Below are 7,738 nucleotides of genomic sequence, written 5' to 3'. Positions count from 1 at the left end.
CCAGTAGGTGTCAGTGTTAAACCACAGTTTGCTCTTTTGTTGGCAGTGTCCAGGTGTGACAGTGGGATACGTGATGACTCTGTTTGATAACAGAGAATATGTGAGATGTGTTTGGGAAAAGTTGGTGCACAGCTGTAATACTGTCAAGTAACGAAAGACTGCATAAGTATGAGGAGGAGGAGATAATGGTGACAAGCCACGCCTCCCCGTCTAACCGTTCCTCTCCTGTTTACAGGACACATGTATAACTGTCCACAGGTGCTGTGATAACTCTGTACCACAATATCAATAATGTTATATTGGTGTCATGACGATCTGAGAAATCTTAAATCATGACTTTAATTTACTGCAATGCTGCTTTTATATCTCCAGCTTCTTTACTTTGATATTTAATCAGATCTCTAACTGATGTGTTTTTTTCTTTTTTACAGGCATTTTGTATTCTTTGAACATCCACCACTTGTTTTTATGTTTTCTACTAAATGTTAGATCTTTGGATTTGTATCACACAAAGTTACAATGTTGTTAGATGCTTTATTATTAAGATATTTGGGTGATATAAGGACTCACAGTCCAGTTCCATGGTGTGGATGAGTATTTCTTTTGCGTCTTTACTGGATCCAGCTGTTGTGTGTATGCAACATAAGAATCTGTCTCCTTACACCGTTCATCTCTGTTCCACTGAAGTTAATAACCAGATCACATCTGTCTGCATGAACCTGGAAATCCACCATCCTAATGGTCCCGTGTCTTCTGTCCACTGAACATCAAACAGTACTGAGAGCATCTCTGCTGTGCACACTGTTCACCATCATCATGAATCCATTGCTGAAACTCATGAACAGTGATTGATTGGATTCTGTGTAGATCAGGACATAACTGTAGTATGATCAGTGTTGCCTGTAATATACGTGACCTAAAGCCCCATCCTTCTTTTATTGAAATAATGTGAAATCTTACAGCATCACACTTCCATCTACAGATGATCAAGCTTGGTTTAAACTTTCTTTTTTATAAAGAGGTTCCTGTTTGGGCATTCTGTGAGGATCTTGCATGTCCTCCCACAGTCCACAGATATGCATCTGAGGTTAACTGCTGAGTCTAAATGAGCTGCGTGGATAATCGTGGCTCTGAGTGGAAAAGTTCCAATGATCGCTCTATGAATCAGACTCTTCAGTTCACTTCAGAGAGGACAGTACTGATGAATATCATGAGACCTTTGCACACACAGTAATGAAGCATTTTTTTTTTTGCCCTCATTCATTCTTTTCATAGTCAATGAGAGTCAGAGAACTGCGATTTGTTGTCAATATTTAAAGTTTTATCCATCCATCCATTCGCTTCTGCTTTTCATTTTCAAGTTTTATTTAATCTTTTAATCACTCTTTTGAACTTGTTAGTGCTACAGGAGACTTCTTCTTCTTTTGCTCTTCCCTCTGTTCTTCTTCATCGCCTGCTTTGCTGCTTCTGAAACAGCATGTTATCATTACAGGACAGAGGTCACTTCCTGCGGGAGTGTGTGTGACTACCTGACAGTCAATCTGTGACCAGCCTGAGATCAGCTGCTGACTCTGTACCTGCTCAAATATCTACTCCATGTTTGAGGTGGGTGTTATTGTACAGAGTTAAGTGTTATTGCTGAAGACACACACGGGTAAAATCTTGGGTGCCAGGAGGGGGCAGCGTTCACCATCAATGAGATATCTTCCAATCACTCAGTTGTAAGGGCAGCTTTTATTGTGGAAGGTAGTGATGGTAAATTTGATTCTTTTTCCTGAATCGAGTTTGAACGAGTCAATCACCAAAGTGAATCGGGTTTTTTGAGTCACTGAGGCTACGTCCACACGTACACGGGCCAAAGCAACAGGTGGCGATATACTCCTAACAGTGTAGAAATGTTGGCCAATCAGAAGTCCTGAAATTCTCCCGGAGTCACCATTCTCCTGAATTTCTCCAGATTTTCCACCCGGACAACAAAATTGAAAAACCATATCGCAGAATTCATAGCGTGGCCGAGCCAATTCCAGTTTCCAGATACTTAGTTTTAATATTACTCTTATTTCTCTTTCTGGGTCGCAAAATTTTTTTTTACCATGTCTTCAGGTGAGAATGTAGCTGTGTAAACTTCAAATATCTGAGCCGACCGACACATCGTCTTCAAACCCCCGCGGTCTTTCGCTACTTGGGTTAAACATGATATATAAGTCACTTTGATAACTTAAAAATGTTATTGTTTGGCTTTTTCAGTGTTTTATTTGTTCGTGAGTAAATCGGTTTGGCTGAGATTAAAGTTATTAGATTAGATTAAATTAAACTTTATTAATCCCTCAGGAGGGTTACTCCGGGGTTTTCACACAGCTCAATAAACGTCAAACAGGAAATGATTAAACAGAAGAGTGAGACGGTTGAGAGTTTACATCAGAATCAGAATCAGAATCAGAATCAGAATCAGAATGGGTTTATTGCCAGATGTTGAGGTTTACAACATTAGGAATTTGCTGCGGTGCTTCAGTGCAAACAATAAGAATTAAAGTGCTATGTAGAAAGAAAGATATGTGCATGAGATATATACATGAGAATAAGAATTAAGAGTGCTACGTAGAAAGATATATACATGAGTGCAGGTGGTGATCAGTGCCAGACATGAAATGATGCAGTGACACAGCGTAGGGTCATGTGTTAGTGGCGGGGACAGTCATGTGGTTATTGTTCATGTGTCCAACAGCAGAGGGGAAGAAACTGTTCTTGTGGCGAGAGGTTCTGGTGCGAATGGACCGGAGCCTCCTGCCTGAGGGGAGCAGGTCAAACAGACTGTGTCCAGGGTGAGAAGGGTCAGCTGAGATCCGGGCTGCACGCCGCAGTGTCCTGGAGGTGTACAGGTCCTGCAGAGATGGGAGTCTGCAGCCAATCACCTTCTCAGCAGAGCGCACAACACGCTGCAGTCTCTGTTTGTCCCTGATAGTGGCTCCAGCGTACCACACGGTGATGGAGGAGGTGAGGATGGACTCGATGATTGCAGTGTAGAACTGCATCATCGTCCGTGTTGGCAGGTTGAATTTCTTCAGCTGCCTCAGGAAGTACATCCTCTGCTGGGCTTTCTTGATGACGGAGGTGATGGTGGGCTCCCACTTCAGGTCCTGGGTGATGGTGGTACCCAGGAAGCGGAATGAGTCCACAGAGGTGATGGGGGTGTCAGTCAGGATGATGGGGGGGAGTGGGGCTGTGTGCTTCCTGAAGTCCACAATAATCTCCACTGTCTTCTGGGCATTCAGCACCAGGTTGTTGTGGCTGCACCAGGACACCAGACGTTCAACCTCCCTCCTGTAGGCAGACTCATCCCCGTCAGAGATGAGCCCAATGACGGTGGTGTCATCTGCGAACGTGCCCGGTTATATTTTAGAGAGCAAGGAGCAGACGGCAGAGTTTCACTCCACTGACGGAGCTCGTGACGTACTACCTGGCTTTCTTTAGACCACGAAGGCCGGGTCCTCAGGTGGAAGCAGCCTCTGAATTTGGACACCCCCGCTGTTTCCGTGTCGGCCATTGAAAACGGTGACATTTAACGTATTTTATCCGATAAATAAACACTGTAAAATGTATTTACCCCCCAACAGCCCTTTTGAATGTCTCCCTAGTATGGCCACAACACCTCACTCTTGGAGCACTTTTTCCCACATGTATCCCAAACCACGTCTGTGGAGGTAAAATACACTGACTCACATGACAATTTTCCGCACATGACTCCGATTACGCTCAGCCATTGTTGTGAGTGCGCACGCCAAAGCGCTGCGAGACATTTATACAGCCGTATTTCACACATGACTATGAAAGGCGAAAGAGGAAGTAGTTCCTTTGAATGTAGACAATCCGAATGTTATAGTTTCTTTCCACTGTGTTCCTGTTAATGATAAACTACAAATTTACTCAAAATTACTAAAATATCGATATTTTAATGTGAGAATCGATTCTAGAACATAAATGATTGGTATCGGAGGAATCGATATTTCAGGATCGATCTGCACATCACTACCTCGGTGGGAAATAGTAAACAAAGCTGGGGCATAGAAGCAGAACTGAGTCGTATGTGTGGAGGGACAGTAACTGTGTGTATATGTAAGCATTTAAACACTGCAGAGAGTACAAGTAACAGTAACAGTATTGTAGAAATTCATTTCACCGAAACAATAACGTAACAATAACAATAATGTAACAATAACAGTGTGACGTCAAAAAAGGCGCCCACCTTTGACGCTGCGTTTTCTTCGTTTTCCTCATGCAAAAACGAGTTGCGAGTTTTCGAAAATATCCACCCTGTCATGGTCCTGAGTCTGAGGACTCAGTGTTTTGTGTTTCCTTATGCTTTTGTTCATTCCGAGTGTGTATTCTGTTGTGATTTTGCCATTTGTTAGGCTTCTGTTCTTTGCCTGCCTGCTCCCACTTCTCTGTCTGTCCACGGTGTTATTGTGTCTGCTCATGAGTCTGCCTGTCAAGTTCAGTGTCCTGTCTGGTTCTCTGTGTCTGTTAGTTTCCTGTTTTATTCTGAAAGTTCATGTCTCATGTCAGTGTTCAGTTTTACCTCTCCCCTATCTCGTTAGCCTAATTGTTCCCAGCTGTGTCTCCCTCCTGTGGCCCACTCCCTGATTACTCCCCGTGTATTTAAGCCCTGTGTTTTCCTGTGCTCTCTGTCGCGTCCTCTGTTAGGTGGAGGGGAGGATCCAAGTGCAGGACTCGAACACAGAATTGTGAATCAAAACCACAGCTTTATTGCTGACATGAGAAATGAACGTGAAGTGCCATGAAAACAGAAACCAATAACACACAGGCATAAACTGAGGGTGAACAGACATTAACGACACGACACTGACATAAAGACACACTGGGCTTAAATACACTGAGGGAGTCATCAAGGAATTAGAGACAGAAGGGGGACACAGCTGGGAGGAATAAGACCTAACGAGACAGGGAGAGCGAAGCCGGAACACTGACATCAGACAGGAACAAGAACCTTCAAAGTAAAACAGGAAACAAAACACACTTTACTAAGACACAGACTAGACAGAAACAGACCTGACACTGACCAAAGTCTACTAAATGATAATCATAATCACAACAGTATCAGATCATAAATCATAATATAGAAAAACATCAAGATAACTAAAACACCAAAAGAAAATCCATGATGCAAAAGTACCAAAACATAATGAACTCAAAATACTGGGTCCAACGGACCCAGAACCGTGACATTAACTCCATGTCTGTCTGCATCATTCTGTGTAACCCGGTGTTCAGTCTGCGTCTCTCCGCCATCTTTCATTGTGTATTTTGTTCCTCCTCCCGTGCGTGTTTGGCTTAAGTTGAGTTCTTTAGTTTTCCCCAGTTTAGTTTGGTTTTCTCCCCGCTCTGCTCTTCCTGTTTTTGTCACCTTATCACCTCTGTAAATAAACATTCACTCGCACCCCAGTCAGTGCCTGCATCTTGGATCCTTTTCTCAATTCACCACATGACTGCTGTGCAGCCGTGACACACCCTGGCAGGCATTTTTAGAAATCTCCGTTTTCAGTGACCGAAAAGGCCGTTTACGTGTGGACGAAAGGTGCAAACGCATAGAAAAATCTGCGTTTTCAAAAATACCCGGGTACGTGTGGACGTAGCCTAAGTCAGTTGACCAGAGAGTGCAAAAAATTTACTTTTTTCACTCAAACTTAATTTGTTTCTTTTTAATGTATATCCTACTACTAAGATGAGTGATTGAAAAAGAAAAACAACTATTTTTAGTGAGCAAAAAATTTTCTAAAAGGAACATTTATTTTATTTCTTTTTATTTGTATTTTATTAGTATTTTCCTCAAATGTGTCAAATATATATTTTCTCATCTAAATGTCCACTGAGCTGTGAGCCAGGGGGCGGTAAAGCGCCTTAACATTGGTTGCCAACCAAGAAAAAGAAGAAGAAGCTGTGAGCCAGGAGGGAGGGGATTGGTGAGTCCTGAGTGATTCATTCGTGCTGTGATTAGTAGCTCAAATGTGCTGTTAGCATGTTAGCTGAGCGATGCTACTGTGAACCGAGGAGCTATTGTCTTGATGTGAGCTTCTACTCAAGGTTTTTTCTTCCAGTTCAGAGCAGAAATGTTTTTGTTCAGAAACTGTTTTTTTTCTTCCCACAATTTTAATTATAAGCAAGATATATTTCTACTAATGAAATTAGTTTGCTAATAGAAATAGGGATGAGTCAGTGAGTCAGTTGGGCTTGTGAATCATGATTCACGAGTCAGTAAAGTGATTCTCGAGTATTAAACGATTCGTTCATGATTTGCGCATCACTAGGGCCTCCTGTCAGAGAGGTGCAACTTCCTGTTGAGTTTCCTGGGAGGAGGGTGAGGTCAGCAGCAGTGAGGAGCTCTAAAACGGGAATGTGAGGATGAAGATGGGACTGCTGTCTGTGATCCTCCTGCACAGGAAGAAGAGCTTCCTGTCTGTGATCGTCACACACTGAGGATGCAGATCTAAGGCTTTAAGTGGGATTGTTGCTTTGGGGTTCTAACCGAGATCAGAGTGTGTGTGTGCATAGACTTCAACATACTATACGTTTCCAGCCTCTAAAGTCTGTTAGAGTGCTACAAACTGTCCACTATAAAAAAAAGGGCTGTGGTGAAGCAAACCATAAAGCTCCTAACACACGTCCCCCAAACCCTGCAACAGGCAAGCAGCGATCAGTGATCAGCATATTTGAATTTTATTTTTCAGCTATCAGACTGCTTTAGGTCAAAGTTGTAGGTAGACAAAGGCTCAAAATGAAAAATAAGCACACATTTAACACAATTACCTTCAGTTATTATGACAGTGCAATCTTTCAGAGTTTACTTCTTTTCCGATTACACCATTTGTGGATATTTCTGGCAATATGGGACAGCTGGTCATATTTGCTCAGTCCAGCACACAACTAAAACTTGCAGGATACCGGCCGGAGTTCAACACCTGTGGTGTAGATGGACCATTACTCAAAAACCCACATTTTGAAAAGCTTTCAATATATGAAGGAAAAATATCCCAGCATGTTTCAAAACTTTGGATCGTGAAACTTAAAAAACAATGCTGTGGTCACCAAGTCTGACAAAAAGCAAACGGACGATGCAGCTCGGTCTGTTTGACCAGTGGTTCCCAAACTTTCTTTGCTGGACCCCCCTTTGTTTTACAAGAAAAATGTTTGTGCCCCCCCCACGCACGAACACATCCTCCAACCACACACACCCATATTTTGCTCAATTGCGGTTTATTTCACACCTCAAACATTTAGTAAACAATTAAGTAAATACAAGTAACCTGCAATAAATTACAGGTAGTAAGAAAATAAACTACTAACTCTTTTATGCTACGTCCGCACCTACACGGGTATTTTTGAAAACGCTGCTGTTTCGTCCACACGTAAACGGCGTTTCAAATCACCGAAAACTGAGATTTTTTAAAACTGAGATTTTTTAAAATTCCTTTTTTCCGTTTACGTGTGGACGAGGAATACAGAGTTCGTCACGCAACGTCAAAGATATGAGTCCTTTTTTTCACGTCACGCTGTGCGCCACGTTATTGTTTACGTGAGATGAATTGCTGAATGGCAGATAAACAGTATTTTGTCTCTATCTTCAGAAGTGTTGGGACTAATGCGTTATTAAGTAACGCGTTACAGTAACTACGTTATTATTGTGGTAACGAGCACGGTAACTAATTATTATACCAAAATCAGG

This window comes from Diplotaxodon limnothrissa, linkage group LG3, assembly GCF_057381915.1.
Source record: "Diplotaxodon limnothrissa isolate DT_005_m linkage group LG3, D_limnothrissa_male_GT1.1, whole genome shotgun sequence".
In the NCBI taxonomy this organism is placed as follows: domain Eukaryota; kingdom Metazoa; phylum Chordata; class Actinopteri; order Cichliformes; family Cichlidae; genus Diplotaxodon; species Diplotaxodon limnothrissa.
Note: the sequence above shows the minus strand (reverse complement) of the source record.